The sequence below is a fragment of the Drosophila nasuta genome, chromosome 2R, assembly GCF_023558535.2.
Source record: "Drosophila nasuta strain 15112-1781.00 chromosome 2R, ASM2355853v1, whole genome shotgun sequence".
NCBI lineage: Eukaryota > Metazoa > Arthropoda > Insecta > Diptera > Drosophilidae > Drosophila > Drosophila nasuta.
In genome coordinates this window covers 27,657,739-27,679,721 of record NC_083456.1, presented here as the reverse complement: position 1 = coordinate 27,679,721, position 21,983 = coordinate 27,657,739, and the positions used below count along the sequence as shown (strand labels likewise).

At 36.0% G+C, this 21,983-nt stretch overlaps 1 long non-coding RNA gene across 1 annotated transcript; it reads left to right on the top strand.

The window, feature by feature from the left end:
• Positions 1 to 7,454: 7,454 nt before the first annotated feature.
• Positions 7,455 to 8,281, top strand: LOC132786373 (uncharacterized). Its single transcript, XR_009632437.1, has 3 exons — positions 7,455 to 7,547; positions 7,612 to 7,815; positions 7,880 to 8,281. It is a non-coding gene; the product is annotated as an uncharacterized LOC132786373 (long non-coding RNA).
• The last annotated feature ends 13,702 nt before the right edge of the window (positions 8,282 to 21,983 follow it).

Here is a 21,983-nt window from a genome sequence, read left to right as displayed (position 1 = left end):
TTTCTTACTTCCGTCGAACTGGTGTTACAGCCGTAGCTGTAAAAAGAGGAGCTCTGCATCTATTTGACCATTCTTTCCGGATATTAGTGCCGTCAATTCGTCAATTGCGCTCCGATCTTTCTGAGTCAACATTATTCTATCCCCGTTTGGTATTATTTGTTCTCAACAAAATTCACAAAATTATTAACGAATATTTTATATTTTATACCTAAATAAATGTTGCGAAATGTCTTAGTTTTACATAATCGATAATAATAATATAAGACAAGTATATTTTAGCTAAATTTATTTATTTATTATGATGTAAAGCGTTAACCTGCAAACAGGTACAACATTGTTTTTCTTTAGGTGTTGCGAACCAAAATGTATTGTATTATAACTTAGTGCCGGCAGGAAATGTATGTAACAGGTAGAAGGAGGCAGCATTTGTTATGTTTGCACGCAGATCAAGTTTGTTTCAAATTTTTGCCACGCCCACTTCCGCCCCCGCGAATCAAAAAAATCGAATAACAAGCGTAATTTTAAATTTTGGTATATACAATAATAACTATAGTAGTTATGATTCCTGAAAATTTGGTTACGATCAGATAAAAATTGTGGAAGTTATTAAAGAAATACTTTTGTATGGGCAAAAGCGCCTACTTACTAGGGTCTGAGTTGCTTTGGCCGACAATTTGGTACATTGTGCCGTCTATGGTATATTTTGAATGGTGTACTATTTCGATATACCAAATATACCATTTGGTATATTTTTTTAGTATTTTTTTTTAGTATTTTCGGTATATTTGGAAAATGATACCGCAATATTTTGCCTTTATTAAAAATGGGTAGCGGGTATCTCACAGTCGAGCACACTCGACTATAACTTTCTTACTTGTTTTGATTTGCAGGGGCGGAAGTGGGCGTGGCAAAAATTTGAAACAAACTTGATCTGCGTGCAAACATAACAAATGCTGTCGAAAAAAATTATAGCTCTATCTCTTATAGTCTCTGAGATCTAGGTGTTCATACGGACAGACGGACGGACGGACAGACGGACATGGCTATATCGTCTCGGCTGTTGACGCTGATCAAGAATATATATACTTTATAGGGTCGGAGATGCCTCCTTCGACCTGTTACATACATTTCCTGTCGGCACAAAGTTATAATACCCTTCTACCCTATGGGTAGCGGGTATAAAAATATTTAAAATACTAAATACCATAGTTGGTATATCGATGAAGTGCTACATTCGAAGTATATTATACAAAATATACCAGATTGTCAGCCAACTCAACTAAAACCCGATCCCAGAAGGCGGTATTTGCTATACAAAAGTATTTCTTAATATAATATATGCTTTAAGGAAATATTTCATTTATGGATTTCTAAAAAGGCTTTGGTAAATTACTGCTCTTAAGAAATCAATAAATATGTTGAAAAATAAAATTCTATACTTAACCAAAATATTGTAAAACTTTTACAAAAAATAATTATACTTTTCTAAATTTCATTTTTTTAGAAGAAAAGTAAAAAGTAAATAAGTTTACGTGCAAATCGTTAAATTTCATTGCTTTTTAAATTAGCTTTGCCAAATTAGCTGCACTATAAAAATCAGCTAAGCGAAAGAGCTCTCCACAAACCGACACACACATACTCTACATTATCGATAAGCATTAGAGAAGTGTCTAAAGCAGTTGAAGCGCGTTGAAACTCCACAGCTTCAGCTCTGCTTTCAAATCGCATCAAATATTGAACAATCGAACTGCATGTGCACGCTAATGGTGTGGTTAGGAGAAGGGTATAGGGAGGGTAGGGGGCGTGGCAAGGGAATTCGACGAAGCTGGTTTAATCATTGTTTGCACTTTTGCACCTGCCAACTGGCAACAGGCAAACAGCCAAAGGTAATGCAATCTCTATATACTAACTCCATCTTTTGTCTCACTCACAAAGACTCTTTCTCTCTCTGTCTTTGGCTGCAAGACTCTGTGCTTTTGCCAGCGAGTGGCAACGTTATTTAGCAGTTTCCGTTTCCGTTTTCATTGAACACAGCTGGCGCATCCTGAACGCGTTTCCTGTCTCTCTCCGTCTGTCTTTCTTGTGCAAGTTTAATGCATTTAACTCTTACAATGTGTGCTCCGAAATTGGCTAAAAAGCAGTTGCAGCTGCAGCAAAAGTTCGCGTCCTTGTCGATTGCTTTGAGATTCCGTCAGGTAAATTTGAAATGCACTCCAAACTCGATTGCAAAGTGAATCGAAAGTACCTCAAACTAACAGCTGTTGCCAGCTTTGAAGTGTGAGTGTGCTCGACTCGCAGCTACTCGTTAGCAATTCGAGTATTATATCTGTATCTGCTTTTGCAGCTCATTAGTTTGAGAGTTCATATTGCGGTTGAGGTTTTGTGGCCAGCATTTTGGGAACAATAAAGGGCACCCGCTGTGTGTATGTGTATGTGTGTGTGTGTGTGTGTGTGTTGCCAAAATTGTCACAGCTTGTTGACCACATGCTGTGCGGCGGGGGGCATTCAACTCTTCGGTCGAGGTCAAGCAATGAACTTTAATATCCCATCTCCATCTCCATCTCCATCTCTTTTTGATGTTGATTTTGGCCAACTCTCGAGTTTCTAATCTGCTAATGGTCATCATTTCAGTTGCGTCTCTGCTTTCCAATTATGTCCATTATGCAGCCCTGGTCCATGGTCCGGGAAACATTTGTCATTCTTCTGTTCTGTTCTGTTCTGTTCTGTTCTGTTCACTTGTTGTTTGTGCAATTTTCTGCTTCATTCTTCTCATCCATGCTGCTGTCCCATTGGCAATTTCATCAAAAATATCGTCGTCCAAGGCAAATGTCGGAAACGAAACGCCAACAAATATGTTATGAAAAGTTTTCAGCTCAAGCCACAACACGCAAATGCCAGGAGAGAGAGAGAGAGAGAGGGGTGGATGGAGAGGGGGACGACTGGAAACGGAAACGTAAACGATAAACCCAGCTCAAGCAGCGGAAATGATTTATTAAAAAATGAATGCTCCACTGCCAGACCAGAGGGAGATAGCAAACACAAAGAGGAGGAGAGAGAGGGAGAAGAGTATGGAAGAGGGACAGAGTGAGAGTGAGAGCATGAAACATAATAACAAAAAATGTCAGAAGATAAAACTTGCGATTGTCACACAATAAATCGCATGGAAATCAAAGCAAACGACAAATATCAAGAACATAATAAAAAAGCAAAAAAAAGAAGAAAAAACGAACGAACGCAATACAATTGCTCAACAATTACAGTCTGGTTCTGACTCTGACTCTGATCCTGGGGCAGTCCAAAGGCAAAGGGGAGTGAGAGGAGATGCTTACTGACACAGAAACAGGCGCTGCTGTTGACAGTTGTTAGCATGCAAACAATACCGAAATGAAGCCAAGAATCAAACTCGATGGGGAGATACTCAGCACATAGAGCAATTAGAAATATGTCAGCTGGAATTAAACGAAATTTGTAAGCTCAATTAGCAGTGAAACTAAGAATAGATATTTCAAGGTAAATTAAATAAATTGGTGATTGGAATTTGGAGAAATGAATGAGTTCAATAAGCAAAAAAATTCTACAAACTACATTTCAAAGTTTATAATCTATTGTGCTTTCTTGTAAAGCTGCTCAATATTCTGAAAATTATCCAAAATATTAGATTGGCTTATATAATATTATATAATATATTAACACTATTTATATTAGCAAGAAGTATTGACAAAAAGTTGTTAAATATCTGTTATCTGTCTTCTGTGTTTCTCACTAAAGAAACATTTAATTTATAAGAATATATTTTCTGGCATAAATTAATAATAATATAATATATATATATTCACAAGAAGCATTGACATAATGTAACTAAAAATATCCCAAATGAAATTATATCCAATAAGTAGACCAGCAACAAGCATAAAAAATGAATCATATATATAATTTGTATATTTGTTTGGTATATTAATTTAGTGTATTTTAAGAATAATACCGCATAGTCAAGAACACTCGACTCTAGCTCTTTTACATTTTTGTTTGTATAAACTTATTTATTTATATTTTAAAACCAAATTCTACAGATAAAAGTATAACTTCTTCTCCTATTATGTATCTTCTCCTATTTATGTGATATCAAGAAACTCTCTTCTCCCTCTCTCTCTTTCTCTCAGGCGCATCATACCCCACTTAAAGTAAAAGCTATTACAAGACAAGACACAAAGTTACAACATTTCGTTCAGCTAAATCGAAGCGTAATTCCATAGGCAGCTTTAAATGTGTATCACAAATTCATGAGAACTTCACAGAAACTTCAACGCGGCACAAAAGTTTTCGACTCAAGGTAACTGAAAAGAAGAAAAAGAAGAAGGCAACGAAGTAAAGCAGCCGATAAAAAAAGGCAGCAGAAGCTGAAAGCCGCCGACGCATTGTAATTTATAATGCATGTGGCTGCCAAAGACGAAAACGAAAACGAAGACGTCGAACTTATTAAAATGCATTAGAAGCAAATCAAAAGAAGTGCACTGCAAAGTAAAGTAAAAGTGGAAGAAAATTGAATGAAAATTCAACTGCACCGCATCCGCAACTTTGAAGTGTACTCATGAGTGCTTCTCGCATTTGAATTGATTGAATCTGAGACTGCATATTGAATCCACTTCCGTGGGGCATTAACTAATTAAGCACATTCTGTTGTTATTATCAATAAGCAACAAGCGGCGCTTCCTACCACATGCCACATGCCACATTCAGTTCAGTTCAGCTCAGTCGTATAAAAGATGTTTTTCCCCCCTCAACGATGTTAGTTTTCCATGTTGTTTTCCCATCAATTAGTCTGCATGTATTATGCAGACTGATTTCTTTTTGTGAGTGTGTGTAAACATGCTGCAAGTACAGCATTAAAAATACACTCGAGTGGGAAGCTGCCAGAGCTAATTAGTTGCCCATTTTCGGGGTCACATTTCAGGGGTTATCCTTTTGCCAGTTTCTCAGTTTCTCTGCAGTTGCTCAGCTGCCATCATCGGGCATTCAAATGCCACAAAACCTCAGAGAGTAGGAGAGAGAGGAGCTAATAAATTTCACTATAATCTCGCATTGTTGCACTAAGTACATTGCATATTCATGCAAAATATATGCTAGGTAAATGTGTGCTCCCTCTCTCTCTCTCTCACTCACCATCTCTTGCTTTATCTTCTACATAAATGCAAAAGGCAAACAGTGTGTGTGTGCTGCCTTCACATGACAAATAGGTCAGAGAGAAGACGTTGCTGTCTGGCAGTCTGACTAGCTGCTCGACGTTAACCACATGTGAAAACAAAACTTCCGGTGACATAAACACTGACAAGAAGCTTGCTTAGAGTGCCTGCAGTTGCCTCCCCTTCCTCCTCTTCCTCCTTCCCCTCCTCCATGTCTGTCTCCCGCACTTCCTTCTCCACTTTAGCTAAAAGTAAATGCAGCCGCACAAGCAGCTAAAATATTCAAATGAACAGCCAACGAACGCTGTAAGCTGTAAGCAAGTCTCTGTGTCTGTCTGTGGCAACGGCTGTGTGGCACTTGGCCATGTTGCAGTTGCAGGCTGAGGCACAAAAATGTTGACAACAATCAAGCCGGGCGGGCGGACAGGCGGACAGACAGACAGACGGAAGACAGACTTCAAGCATCCCTTTTGAACTTTTGAACTATTTCCGTTTGGATTTAGCACACACATAAGCAGCAGCAGCAGCAGCGTTGCATGCAACACAAGCGGCACACAGATGATGCCTGACAACGAAATTAATAGCGCACATTGTTGTGGATAGTTTTGTGATTGTTTGTGAAATGCCAGCCAGCCAGCCAGCCGCCTTCTGTTGCTGCGCATTGACAGCAAACGTTGCGCATACGTCGTGTTATCATTAACAGTTGATTGGCACACAAATGATCACAGAGATGAGACGTTGCAGCAGGCAGCAGTTGCTGCCTCGACTATCAGCAGCTCAAATAAAACTTTTGCCTTGCAAGTTTTGGGTTTTAAGTGAAAAGTGAAAAGTTTTCGACTGCATTTTGATTAGAAGAAGCCATGAAAAGGGTTCAAGCAGATTTGTTCTTATCTCAGCGGCAAGTGGCAAGCAGCATGTGGCATACGGCATGCGGCTTTATGGGTCACAGCTATTTATAAAGTCATTTTGGCCGCTTCGAAATTAACTCACAAAACCGTTACGAGGAGCCTCGAAGGCGCCACAAAATGCTGCCTAGATTCATTGGCTGTGATAAGCATAAGAGAAAGAGAACGACTGCAAGACACTAAGAGAGACAGAGAGAGAAAGAGGATGCTCTCTGTCTATGTCATTTTCAGTTGAACTGCGATAGCTGTTTCTCGTAAAAGCCGCTTAGCTGCTCGCCTCGTTGCCTGCCACGCCTGCTTGCCCCTAAATCGAGTCGAGTCGAGTCGAGTCGTGCATTGTGATAGGGGCAAATTGTTATGCCAAGAGATTTTTTTTGGCGCTCGCATTTTGTGCCGCGTTTACCGCAATCAAAATTGTTACTTTCTAAGCCAATATGTTTTATGATGTATGAAATTTGATGTTGCGATAACATTTTACACACTCGACTGCCTTTTTATTTGGTTCGGCCCCAAGATTCTGCTGGCCAAATGATGCGGCCCATCCGCACAATGGCCAGCCCCAAGTGGCCCTTTTTTCTGCCTCTTGTATTTCGGCTCACATATTACACATAAATGCTGTTTGGCTCACATGTCTCGGGCGAGAGTTACATTTAAAGCGCGCCACAAGTTTTTAAACACTTCAACTTTTTGACACCCCCAAAAGCAGGCAACGATTTTTCTTTTGCCCGCTGTGTGTGTATTTTTTGTATACCCGATACCCGTAGGGTGAAAGGGTATTATAACTTTGGGCCTCGATAAAATGTAAGTTACAAGCCAAAAGAGTCATCTACAACAAAATATATTTATTCTTCAGCCGAGACGATATAACCATGACCGTCTGTCTGTCTGTCCGTCCGTATGAAGACCTACATAGATCTTAAAGACTATGAGAGATAGAGAAGCTATTTATATCCGCTACCCATAGGGTAGAAGGGTATTATAACTTTGTGCCGGCAGGAAATGTATGTAACAGGCAGAAGGAGACATCTCCGACCCTATAAAGTATATATAATATATTCATGATCAGCGTCAACAGCCGAGACGATCTAGCCATGTCCGTCTGTCCGTCTATGTGTCTGTCCGTCTGTCCGTATGAACACCTAGATCTCAGAGACTACAAGAGATAGAGCTATGATTTTTTTTCGACAGCATTTGTTATGTTTGCACGCAGATCAAGTTTATTTCAAATTTTTGCCACGCCCACTTCCGCCCCCGCAAATCAAAAAAATCGAATAACAAGCTGCTGCGAAAGCCCTGATATGAAGTTTAAATAATATTGAAAAATAACTCAGATACCTTTGCAAACATAATCTTAGTAAGGTTATCTAGACGATTGTATAGACTAGATGTATAGTCTAGAGAGTACAGAGCTCAGAGTCAGTTCAAATAAAATATTTAACTAAAATGCTCCTCAATTTCTCAAGTATATCGGTTGTAAACATTTTTGTAAATATTTTTTTTAAATATTTTATTTTGTTTATTTATAGTTCTTCCCGGACAAGCATTATCCAGTTGAATCGGACCCTAATCCGAATCAGCATCAATAGAACCCATAAATTGGTTTCTCATGGAGTCTTTTCGTAAAGAGTCGGGAAAAGACACTTATTTGCAGACAACGAGAAACGGTCAACAGTTATTTGCGAGCTCTGATTTTGATTCATTCTAAATATAAGTTGAGCTTGATCAGAAAGGTAATGTTAATGGTATGATGAAACAATTGTGTGTTATACTAATTAAATTGAAGATTGATTTCAGAGCTATTCTTCGAGCTATTCAGATGCTTACCAAGCCTGTGCCGTCGCGCTTTTAATTCTAACCCAAGCCTCATCAGAGCTCTGGGAGAATGGTCAGCTTTTAAGTCGCGTATAAGTTTGCGTAAAATTTTCTGAACTCCAGGTGATAGATTTGGCATTGTTCTTAACATGAATTGGCAAGCATCGAAAATTGCATCAAACACACCTGCCCTTTTACAAGAGTAAATAGCGTCTTCAACTTTTTCTATGTTGTGTATTATGTCCATTGTATTAGTTTAGGTATTAGGTTTTTATTTTAGAATAATTATTTTCAACGCAAAAAATTTAAAAACTATAATAATTTCTATGAATGTCAATGAATGTGAATGTTTTTCTAGAATAAACAATCGTCTATATAACCTTACTAAGATTGTGTTTGTATCTGAGTTATTTTACAATATTATTTAAACTCAATTTCGAGTTGTCATTGAATTTGATAGATCTAGGTGTGTTTATACCCGCTACCCATAGGGTAGAAGGGTATTATAACTTTGTGCCGGCAGGAAATGTATGTAACAGGTAGGAGGCATCTCCGACCCTATAAGTATATATATTCTTGATCAGCGTCAACAGCCGAGACGATATAGCCATGTCCGTCTGTCCGTCTGTGTGTCTGTCGGTCTGTCCGTCTGTGTGTCTGTCCGTCCGTCCGTATGAACACCTAGATCTCAGAGACTATAAGAGATAGAGCTATAATTTTTTTTCGACAGCATTTGTTATGTTTGCACGCAGATCAAGTTTGTTTCAAATTTTTGCCACGCCCACTTCCGCCCCCGCGAATCAAAAAAATCAAATAACAAGCGTAATTTTAAAGCTAGAGTTACGAATTTTGGCATATACAATAATAACTATAGTAGTTATGATTCCTGAAAATTTGGTTACGATCAGATAAAAATTGTCAATCTGATATATTGTGCCGTCTATGGTATATTTTGAATGCGGTACTATATCAATATACCAAATATACCATTTGGTATATTTTTAGTATTTTCCAGTATATTTAGTATTTTTGGGAAAAATACCGTAAAATTTATTTATTTTATTAAAATTGGGTAGCGGGTATCTCACAGTCGAGTACACTCGACTGTAGCTTTCTTACTTGTTTTTTTTTTTACATCACTTTTTTGTTTGCACGCAGATTAAGATTGTTTCAGATTATTACCACGCCTACTTCCGCCTCCACGAATCTATACAAATTTAATAATAAGTGTAATTTTGAAGATAGAATCGATTTTTGGTACATACTATAAAACCTATAGTCTAAAAAGTCTGAAAATACTTTTGTATAAGCAAACGCCCAATTTCTAGGAGTTTTAATTGCTTCGTCTTATAATGTGGTATTTTTTGTACTCTATGGTATATTATGAATACATATTTTTGATTATTTTATTGCAATTTTAGTATTTTTGAGGTATATACATTTTGTATATCGTATTTTAATATTAATACTGCATTTATTTGCTTTCTTTCAAATAAGCACCGGGTATTTCAAAGTCGAGCACACTTGACAGTACCTTTCTTACATTTTTTTGGCTTGTTGCTTTCGTTTTTTTACGGCAGCCGCAATCAACAACAAAGTTCAATGGGCCAAAACGGATGCCAACTGCAAATAAATTTGCCTTTTCACAGTGAAATATTGTCAATTTCAAATCTGCCAAGCTCGCGTATCTCGTTGAGAGTGTGTGAGGGAGTGTATGTGTGTGGGTGTGTGTGTAACACTAGACACGCATTGCATGTCCTTTGCAGTAGGTGGATGTGCGTGTGTGTGTCAGAGTGAGAGTGTCAGCGAGCAACGCAAGCGAATTGCAGTTTTTGTCATCAGTTTTTATGCAGTTGCAATTGGGTTTAGGCATGTTGCATAAATCATTCAGCTTGCCACGCCGCATAGCTGACAACGTGGAAAGACGAGCATAACCAATGCAATTTAAGAACTTGCCAGACAAATGTCCTTGGGCTACCTCTTGACTAACAATCGAAAATAGTCTTCGTTAACTAAGAGTGAGTTAACCTTCATGCTTAGTTTAATTTGAGAAAACTACAAAATTTGAAAGAAAAAAAGAAATAACTAATAAAATTATAAACTAGTTAACATTTTACATTCTCTCAGGTATCACGAGTAATTTGAATTTTAATTCATACTTGACATAAAATGTCGATGATGTTTTGTTTTGATATTACAAAATTAAACTTACTTATAAGGATCATCTAGAACTAAGATTCTAGGAAAGCACGTTAGTTTCTTAAGAAACTTTGAACTTATGATAAGCTCATTTGCACTTAAACTTAAACTGCATTCAGTTAAGATGCTTAAGATGCTTATAATGCAGTATAACTTCACATTCTTTATGCCAAATATTTTATAATTAAAATATTTATATTAGCTAAAGATTCTCAAATATATTCTCAAAAAAATCCTTTGATTCGTTCAGGGTTCTCTTTTTTATTTATTTAAAAATTATATTATTATAGTTAACACTAACGTATTTCTAAAGGTCTGGCTGCAAAAGCCTTCTGCTTACTATTTGTTCATAATTCTAAGGCAAATTATAAATTTTCATTAATATGCAGGGTAAATTCACAGCGACTAAAATGTCTGTTATGTTCTGTTATATCTCTTGGTTTGTATTTTTTTTGTGAGCCATTGTGTGCTGCCAATTGAAATGTGACGCCATTTTGTAGCCTTATGCATAGTCTCCTCTTCCTCTCTCCCACTCCCCCGCAGCTAAAGCCCATAGCTATGGTCGGCTATAGACTATGGACTTTGCAATACTCGTTTGTAGCACAGCCTGCTCTTATCGTCATTTATGTTGCGTTCTTTTTTGGGAGGAGACCAAGCAGCAGCAGTATTTTAAGCCTCTCTCTATGCGGGCCATTTTTTGTTGGCTTAAACAGTTTTTTATGCGCTCATGTTTTTAATGCGCTTTGGCCATTTTGATGATGCGCAGCCTTTGTGTCATTTTAAGCGTTTTGCTTTTGCGGATTTGTTTTAACGCGAAGAGAGACAAGCAAACATAATTAGTAAAAGCATTTGAACGACAACTAGATGTGAAGTTTAAATGTGAGCAAGCGTGTTTGCTTGGGCTTATTTAACGCTTCGATACGAGTGAGTGAAAATGAAATGTCCTTGATTCGATAAGGATAAAGACGTGACAGTCTGTACACCGCCCAGGCAGCGGCAGCGGCTGCGGCTGTCACATTCAGCTATTGCCTCCTGCACCTGACTGTCGCTGCCATTGTTTATTTATGTAATGTATGTGTGTGCGGGTGTGTGTGTGGGAGGGGAGGGAATGCGCGCATTTCGTGTGAAATTGTCACGTCAGCAGCAAGTCGCGTCTTACAGACAGCCACACAGACAGACAGACAGTCAGGCAGACAGCCAAAGTCAAAAGTGTGACAAAACGAGGGAGCAGGTGACAAGCTTTTTGCCGTCGTTGGTTTTGACAAGAAATCAAATTAACAAGCCACAGACTGCGGTCGAAACGTTTTGCTTTCGCTGCTTGACTTCGACTCGCTGTCGCTTCGTCGCATCGCAGCGCCATTTGCATTTTCTTGGCAGTGTCGGAAAATTACTCATACGCCGCGTGTTGTCGCAAAAAGCTTCAATCATTGGCAACTACAGACAACGAGCTCGCTTTCTGCATGTATGTGTGAGTGATGTGTGTGTGATGTTTGTGTGCTCTTTGTGTGTTAGTGTACGTGTGTGTGTGTGTGTGCAGTGCAATTGACTTGTGGCCGCACGCAAAGTGCCTCTTGGCCAAAATGCTGAGCACTCAGCTTTAGCCACTCGGCAAGCGAGCGCACAGAGAGCGAAAGCAGAGCGCTCCAAGCGCATTCAAATGCGTTTTTATGTGCTCCACAATTGAGGCCAAACAGCAGAAGCACCAACAACAACAACAGCAACAACAACGGCAAGAACAACTTCAACATGAATCACAAACATTGCCAGCAAATCAGCAACGCAACGAAATGGCTGCTGCCACATAAACCAATCAGTTTGCTGGCCAGATACAACTCAGCAAAGCTTTTAAAACGCTTAAACGTATGCACGTGGCAATTAAGCGAATGAATTATGTTAATAATGCATGCATTAAATGCACAACTGAAACTTATGACTTATAATAATGCGACGGCAAAAGCGCAATTCAACGCTTGAATTAATTAGCTCAGCAACAAACAAAGTAGAATGCAGATATATTTTAACTTGATTGAGTGGAAAGAACTGCTCATGAATGAATTATAAATATTAATAATACAATTTTTAAGCGTTTCGTTTGCTTTATTTCATTTCGCTTGCCATAATCAAAATGATATGCAGTTTTCATGATGAATACCTCAATGAAGCCATCAGTATATAATTTTGATTAGAGCAAGCAAAATTTAAATATAGTTTTGTTGCTCAGACTTGATAAAAATATCAAGATTTCAATTTATATTTTACAGGTGCTTAATGTTTGACTTTTTGATTGTATTAAACAAATATTATAATTATAATTTTATACTTCTTCTTTTGTGTTATTAGAAAATTTAAACTGAACATAATTTGATTTGAACAACCAAAATATTATACAAAAATGTTCATTGTTCTGATGCTTCTTTTCCTACGAACGAATATTTGCATTAAACAACGTGTTACTATTATAACTTTAAACACAATGTTGCCCATCTTAGTACCAAAATTATATTCATTATATTAAGTATATAATTATGATTAGAGCAAGCTAAATTAAATATAGTTTTGTGGCTCAGACTTCATAAAAATGTTAAGACTTCAAGTTATATTTTACAAGTGCTTAAAAGTCAAACATTTGGTTGTATTAAAAAAATATAAAAATTATAATTTTATACTTCTTCTTTTGTGTTTTTGAAAAAATGATACTGAACATAATTTTGATTTGAGCAAACCGAAAATATTATACAAAATTGTTCTTTATTTTGATGCTTATTTTTCAACGAACGAATATTTGGATTAAACAACGTGTTACTATTATATTTTTATATATTTTTATACACAATGTTGCCCATCTTTGTCTCTAGCAATCCTTAAACAATAAGTTTTTCAAATGGCCACTTTTCAATTCGAGAAAAGTCTTTAACGTAGCACATGCTTTTAGGCCGCTTAAGCTTTAGAGTTTTGTGACTTTTCCAGCAGAAAATCAATCCGGTTTTATTTTTATTTTAGCTTTGTTTTTGTGCTATTGTTGCTGTTGCATTTGTTGTTGGCCAACAGCCAATCGGGCACATTGTTAACTTTACATTTTAAGCAGATTACAAACAATGGACGGGCCACACACACACACAAACACACACACAAAAAAGTAGGCGTGGGCGGGGCCGTGATCTGTGTCTCTGTAGGTGCCACATCCTGTGCCTGCCGCCTACTTTTTTGCAACCTGTCAGCTCTGTCAATCCTTCGTTCTCTCTACTCTCTCTGTGTGTGTGTGTAAGTGAATGCTTGAAAATGGCTGTAATTGTTTTTGTAGCCACTGTCAGAGTGTCATGGTGGCTTCAATTTATTTTTTGGGCTGCCTTTGTTGGTGACTAACAACAGGAACAGCAGCAGCCAACTGGCACAACAACAGCAGCATCAGAGCACAAAAGGATAAAAGGACCTAATGGATGCCGGATTTAAGCATTGAATGACAATGTGAGTTAGGGCTTAGTTCTTTTATCATGCCTGATAATTGTTTAATTAATGCCATCATCCGATTGTTTTTTTTTGGGCTTTTACGTCTCACTCATTTCGGTTAGGCACAAAAGCCGCAACAACAACAATAGTAACAACAAATTTCTCCACTTTGCACTTTATCCGTAACTTGATTTCCCATATTTGTTTCACATTTGACATTTGCGGTTGGCTTTTGAGCATTATAAGTGCACTTTTGCACCGGGCTGAGCGACCAAAAGGCGTCGCCGTGGGCGTGGTTCAATCAAATTGATACAACCGCAATAAGCTATATGCGAAATGAATTGAATCGCATCGAATTGAATCGAATCGAAACGAATACAAAGTGTACAAAGTACGCTGAAAGACCGCAAATAATTTTGTGCGCTTTTCTGGCTTATGATTTATATATAAATAGATCCAATTAAACCAGCCATTGGTCATTTATAATAATTGCAATTTTTTTGATTTGATTGCAGTTGACAACTTAATTGATAAATGGCTGCGCAATTTAATTGAATAACTCGCATACCCTGCAAATATAGATTGAAAAAATATTTACTCACCTGCAAAGTTTTGTGGAAAAATACAAAAATGTTGGGAGGAGCTGAAAAAAAATGATATATTGTTATTAGATGAGTAAATTGAAGAGTAATTTGCTATTTATCAAATTTCTAAAGGTATTCCAAATAATTTCCTCAGATTTAATTTTATAACGAACTAAAAAAAGAGAAATAATATATAATCATTTTGTTATTATTCCAATTTAAATAAATAAACATCAATAGTAAGATGTAAAATGTAAATTTAAAAAAAAAAATATAGAAAATCACAAATTATAAATTTAATATTTAGTATAGTATATTTAGTATTTTTGAAATGTATTCTAATTTATTAACATAATTTATGAACATGAGTATTATTGTCAAATTTATAAAAAATGTGCCAAATAATCAATTTAATTTTTTACGAACTGTATATTTAATATAACAAAATTTTTTTTTCTTTTATTTTAAAGTTTTTATTATTAAAATTCATATATTATCAAAATATATATTTTAAAATTTTATTAAATTAAAATTCTACAATTTTTTTCACACAATATTTTCACATTCTAATTTAAATATTATCAACAAAAATATTAATATTATCAAAATTCTGAAAATTTATTCCAAATATAAAATACTATATGTATATCTTATAAAAGAATATATCTTTACTATTTATATTTTAAGTTATTCAATTTAAATTATCACCGTCAATATTCTAATTCAAATTTTATTAAATTTCAAAAAATTCTCTGAAAGAATATTTCCACATTCAATTTGATAATGAACTAAAATTCCTAGAGGATATGTCATTGTCATGATATGCAACACAAAATATATTTTGTGTGATTTTCCATGCAATCAAATATGCATTGTATATTTTTAACGCTCTTCACAGTCTGGCGTATGTCTGATCACGTATTCGCTTTCAGCAACTGTCAAAACGAATACCCCAGCTTATTTCAATTGAATATTTTATGCATAATATTTACCAAAATATTCATATACAAATACATATATATTTTTCTGACCAACTTATGCTGACTATTTGCAACCGCGAACAACTCTGCAGTTGCTCATGACAATGCCTACGATAAAGATACATATTTTTATTTCATGTGCTATTTAATTTGATTTCATGTGAATGCCACATGAGTAATTTAATTATTATTGTTGAAAATAGTTGTTGAAGTAGGCGCTCTCTGGTTCATTTGCCTCTTGTTGTTATGCCAATACTCATAACATATTTGACAATTTTCACATTGTTCATAACTGTCTTTTATTCTTGTTATTGTTCAGCCATTGTGTTGTGACACGAACATTTGATAATTAGTGGCAAATTGCATAGTGGACAACTAGCAAAAGTTATACATACACATAGAGAATAGTGAACCAAGTGATGGTCGAGATACTCTACTATATATTTGAGTTATAGATTGACAATACAATATTGACGTAGAATCAATAAATGAATATTAAAAATGTCTATAGAACAGTGTTGATACCAACATCAAGATTTATTTACTGAATGTGAACTTCTCAAAGATTCCAACTGCTCTTTTAATGTCAAGTTTTGAAAAAATTTTATTATTATCAGCCAGTTTTATTTATTGAACTTCGCATTAATATTTATTATGCATTCGCTCTGTAAATCCTAATAAATATGTAAAAATGTAATAATTGCATGGGAATTTTATTTATTAAAATGCTCACAAATTTTAAATAGATAATAAGAAAGGGAATATTAGTTGGGAATTAAAATAGAAAATGAGCATATTAACTTTAAAAGAAGAAAAGAATTAATTACTGAATATTCATAAAATATGAATAAAATAAAGAATTAAATACTGAATATACCTCAATATAATAATACATTAAAAAATGAATTTAATTCATAAGAAAGCTTGCACGTATTAAATAATAATAGCAGTGAGAAAATCAGTTTGTATCTTAATAGTAAATTGGTAAAAGAAATTCAAAATATTGCATTCACCTAAAAATGTAGCGAACAATTGAATTGAATGTTTGTTTATTGGAAGAGTATTAATTAAATTGTAGTTGTCGTTGTTTCCATCTGTCTCTCTTTCACTCACTCCGTCTCTTTCGTTGTTTGCATGCAAATGTGGCAAAGTGAAAAGTCATTTGAACTAACAATACAATTTTTTATTCAATTCCAATTATTGTGAATAACACACATAACTGCAGTCTGCAATCGAGTGTCTCTCTGTCTGTCTGTCTGTCTCTGTGTTAGGCATTGTTCAGTTTTGCATAAATGAGTTCATAAAAATATGTTTTTGGTATTTTAACAAGTTGCTTTCTGTTACTGTTGTTGTTGTTGTTGTTGCCTAAAAATGTTCTCTAATTAACTGGAATGGAATTTAGTTAATTAAATATTTTATTGCACGTTACAAATTTCGAGATGCAAATAGCAATTAAAACAAAGCAACATATTATATTGTGAAAATAAATTGCAACTGCAAATGTGAAATGTGAAATGAAAAACGAAAAGGAAAATGATGTTCGCAATAAGAGAGCAAAAACTCTATGCACCGTTATAGTGCACATTTGAAAAAGAAAATGGCGCCATTTTATGCATTTAATACGTGCATCGTCGCTTATGCGAATGCGCGCTTGATATCAACGTTTCAATGTGTGTTGCATAAATTGCGCCATATTCGAGCTGTGGCGATTATTGCTGCGGCAACAGGCGAAATAGAATAAAACATCATCAACACTGTGGCAACAACGATTCTTCTTTGGCATGACTATCGCAGCTGCTTACGGTTGCATGTGTATTTGTGTGTCTCTCTCGCTGTTGTTTGTGTGCTGCCAACGGTGTCAAATGCAGCCAAATATTAACGCAGCGGCGTGGACTAAATACTGCGTAAACAGGGTGCTTCAGAATGTGTCCAATGTGGAAACAAATAAAGGCATATTTATGACATTATTCTTTTAGAAATCGAATTTAAATTTCATGTCAAAGGCACATTTATGACATTATACTTTTTGGAATCGAATTAATAATTTTACATCTTCAATCGTTGATCTTGTATTAAAAATAATTGGAAAATATATAATACTAGCACTACACAACAATTTTATAAAAAAAGTAAAATGCATGCAATAGAATAGATGACAAAAAAAATTAATCACTAAATTGCGCTTCGGACTTATGCTTATTAAGTATATATTAGATTACATAACATATTATAAGTATTTCTGTTTCTGAAAGGGTTAATTAAAGTCACATTTCATAAGGATATTTTGCATTCGTGGAATATAATCCACAGCTGCTAATTTAGTGTGCAGCCAAAATACGAAAAAAACAGAAAATCAAAACAAATCTTACGAGATTTTTGCTTGTTTCTTATTTGTATGTTTTATTTGTATGTTCCAATTAATAAAAAATAATATAAAAAAAACAATATGTACATAGTTTTGTTTCTGTCACACTGCTATTTCAAAGATCACAACTGTAACACCCTGTTTTTCATTCATTTAGCATTAGTGCAGCTCTTAAGTAACTAACTTATGAAAACTCTTTGTGGTTTCTATGTTCCGTTCTGTTCTGCTGCCAACTTCATACACAGAATTGTTTTAGCACAAACTGGTCTGCAGAAAATTAATTGTTGATCACATGTGAAGCATATTTTGGTTCTACTTGAAATATTGAAAATGAAACAGTCATTAAAGAATTGAAACTAAAACAAATGTGTCAAAGTTTTTAAAAGTTGTTTTAGTATATTATAAAAATTATATTAAATTCATTCGCTTTCTCTAATATAACAAAATTAAAAGGAAATTATTAATTTGCTAAGAGTAAACACTTTCATTATTTATTTTTTTGTCGTTTAAATCTACTTTACGTTAAAAAAATGTCCGAATTGTTATAAAATTTATATTTTGTAAGGAAAGATATAAGGTTATTTACTTTCTTATATCATTTATATTTTCTATATGTTAAAGAAATGTAAAAATTGTTAGAATATTTGTATTTTGTAAGGAACTCTATAAGGATATTAACTTTCTTATATCAATCATCTGATAAAAACTTGTTTTTTTTTTAAGATTTCTATTTGATTTTGCATTCTACTGTTACAACGTATAAAAAACAAAAAACAAACTCTTTTTACTTTAAGGGAAATAAATTTCTATTATTTAAGATTAAGCCCAGAATCTGCGAATGTAAAAGAAAAACACTGTTAAAATGTTAACACAATTATGCAATATTATCATAATTCTTATTATTGCACATGATTTCTGTATGAAAATAGAAACAATTAATCTCAAAAGTTAAGCAATTAAATGCCAAAATATAATATATAAGAAGTATTTTAGCATCTGTTTTAGATTAGAGCAGCATTAATGACATTCAAAGCTGAAGAGCAAATATATCCCGCAACGCCAGCTGTTGGTTAAGAACACTCTTTGGCATTGTTCATAATTGTCAACTGCTGTTGACATTTTGATTTAGATATGTGTTATAAATATATATTATAAACTAAGAGTAAACAACTGCTTAAGCAAGATAATAAAATTCGCTGCCAAAGTTGTTGACTGCTAACGAGTAATTGCTTTAAGAGTATTTAAAGTTCAAGTCAATGAACTGTGTGTGGAAAAAAATATGAAAACAGTCTGCATGGGCGGGATGGGGCGGAGAAACAGCTGCCATCGGCGCGTCGTCGTCTGCAACTTTTTGTTGCAAGCAATTTACTTTAGCATAATCATATTAAATATTCTCCACCTACTCGGTTAGTCGACGTCGTCGTCGTCGCAGTTGCAACATCCAGAGAGGCGTGCACATCTTTTTGTCTAACGTTTTGTACCTGGGCATCGTTATTCCTTTGCTCCTTGCTCCGTTTATACTTAAGAGCTGGGCGCGTCCTGTGCTGCAGGACTTCAGAGCGAGCGGAGGTAGGCAGGATGCGCGTAAATGTCTACACACCCAACTTTTTAAGCTGCAGGCAAACAGAGCAAAACACACACACACTCACACACTCATAGAGTTTTTACTGCTGCGGTGATCGTCCTGTGTGCTTGGCTTCCTTTGAAGCCGTTCACGTTTATTTTTCTTAGCTTCTTTTTTTTTCCTTCAGGTCGTTGGCTTTTTGCCTCCCACACACACTCGCTCTCCCTCATGGGCGTTTTTATTTTCTTGCCCGACAGTTGGCTAACTGCAAAGGCGTTCAAATTACATACAATTTCTTTTTATAATACTCCACATGCCTTCGCCTTATACTTCTTTTTATATACTTGTACTTCTTTGGTTTTCTATGCCATATTTGGTGTTGCGCTTTGTGGGCGTGTGTGCTTAGCCCATTTAACTGCAATTATAATTGCTTGGCAAAAGGTTAATTAAATTTCTAATCTAGTAAAAAGGCCAGACGTTGCCTTCTTCTTTTGAAAAGGATCTCTGCAAACAATTTAAGTAATTTGCCTGTCGCCACTTGAGGTTTGCTTCAAAGTTGCCATTAATAAGCTGTCAGTGCATTTGTTGCCAATTGTGCAATTATCAGTAAATTTAATTACCAAAAGGCTTACGTTGTTTACAACTGATTAATGCACTCACACACACACACACACACACAATTTATACAGCTGATACATTTCTTTATATGCACAGCGAGAGAAAAAAATGTGTGTGTGCGGTTGACCAACAACGCTCGAGGCCATAAATAAAAGTAGTAAGCATTGCACACAACTACGACGTGGCAACTACCCTGCAAAAAGGAAATACAAACACAACACCTGAAGCTTAAACTTCGTGTTCGCTCCTCGACAATAATTAAAAGCATTGGCATTGATGCCTTGATGCCAGGCCAAGCATATGGGCTGCGCATTAAGCATATAAATGGATAAACATTTATTGCAGTTTATTGAAAAATTGGCGGTTTTCACATACACAGCTGCCGAGCCGAGTTGCGCCGAGTCGAGGCAAGTAAAGCGCTTAAATTTCACACAAGAGACGCACCATTTAATGCGCTACACTCTGCCGCAAGTGAGGCATATTAGTTCAGATGAAATAATCATATTTGGGGCTATACTTTGTTTTTTTGATTGATTGACTTAGGGCAGCTGGCTAATTTATGTGGCTATCCATCAAGTTTGTGTATGAAACAAGTCAAGACATTGACTGCAAATTAAGTTCAACTGACCGAGTGCACAGCATTTCTTTCGTACATTTTTCGCTTCTTTTTTTTTTTTGATTGCCTGGCTTATTTATTTAACATTTTATATTTATGTTGCATGCCTGCATTTTATGGCCGCACACACACACATGGGCTGCAGTAAATTAAGTCGTTAATATCTTGTTTATCATGGACAATGCCACAACCACACCACACCACACCACATCACACACACAACCAGCAGAGCAGGTCGCAAGTTTGGCTTTGGGTTCTCGGTTCCCGGTTCACGATTCTCTTATCGTTGTAGCATGCATGTTAATTACATGATTTATATGCATAAATAAATGCATTGCACTTGATTTATGAAATTAATTAAAAAGGATTTACAGCACTTGCCTCGCGGCTCAGTTGAGCACTGCGAAAAAATATGTTGCATACCCGCAAGGCGCAACGCGATCGAACTCAACGAATTACAATTATTAGCATCGCACACACACACACACACACGCGCACACAGTTAATCTCATTAACACACACATACACAGGCAACCAGTCAGAGATAATTCTATTTCATTTTATTGACGCCAACTCGAACTATTCGGGGGCGTTCTGTGCGTTGTACGTTGTGTCTGCTCTGGCTCTTAACCGGGCCCAATTGCCGCTCATTACGAGGCAACTCATTATAACCGTTTTATTAGCAACCACTAGAGGCAGGCAGGCATCAGACAGAAGGCAGGCAGCAGGCAGACACTTGGCTTGTTTCACTTACACTGCCAGAATTACTTTATTAGTCTAATTAAATGCGCCACTTGTACGCAAAGCAAAATGACGAGCACGCCGCGAGCTTGGCAAACTAAGTAAACAATTAATGGAATTAGGAGAAGTGGCAGAGCTGCCTTCCTGCCACTTACTGCTTGCTACCGACTTAGTTGCCACTTTATTTCCGTATTAAATCAAACTCAGCCATATGCATTTTTTTATTTGGAGGAATTTAAAAGTGTTTTTTTTTTTTGTGGGCCACACATCACAGTTTTGCCACCTCAACAGCAGCTGCAACATGCCCCAAAGTGCTACCACAGACACACCACCGAAACCGTTGTAACTCCTCCTCCTCCTGCTGCTGCCAAAAACAATGTGCGGCGATGCGTCCTCAACGATTATGGTGTTGCCTGACACCAAAATCTAACTGCAACTGAAGCAGCCAACGGCCAAGCTCACCTGGCCAGCTGGTGGGAGCCACACACACACACAAATATATAACCAGGGCGGATTATGTTTGCACTGGCCAAAATCCTGAATCGCCCAATCCCCAACTGTCAGGCAGCTTTTACTTCAGGGACATTTGGGCGAAACGAAAGCCGCAAACGGACGCACAAAGTACAAATTTTATGTTTTGCCACGTTTTTTTTTCGTATTTTTTGATTATTTTTTTTTGTAGTTTTCTCAAAAGACAATAACTGCAGTCGTTCATAACGAATGCAATTATTATGGTTTTGCTACAACGAAAACTTGATGGGTGGAAACTCAAAATATGAAATGAAAAATATTCATGTGGAACAAATATTAAAGCATATTTCTCTATAGCAAACATATTAAATTCCAGCATGCGAGAAATACGTAGAATTCAACTTTTTTATGTGGGTTTGCAAATGCTCCACATTTACAGCTTTTATTTTCAATGCTCAGCGTATAAGCTTGTAATAAGCGGATTCGAAGCCAGCGCCGTGT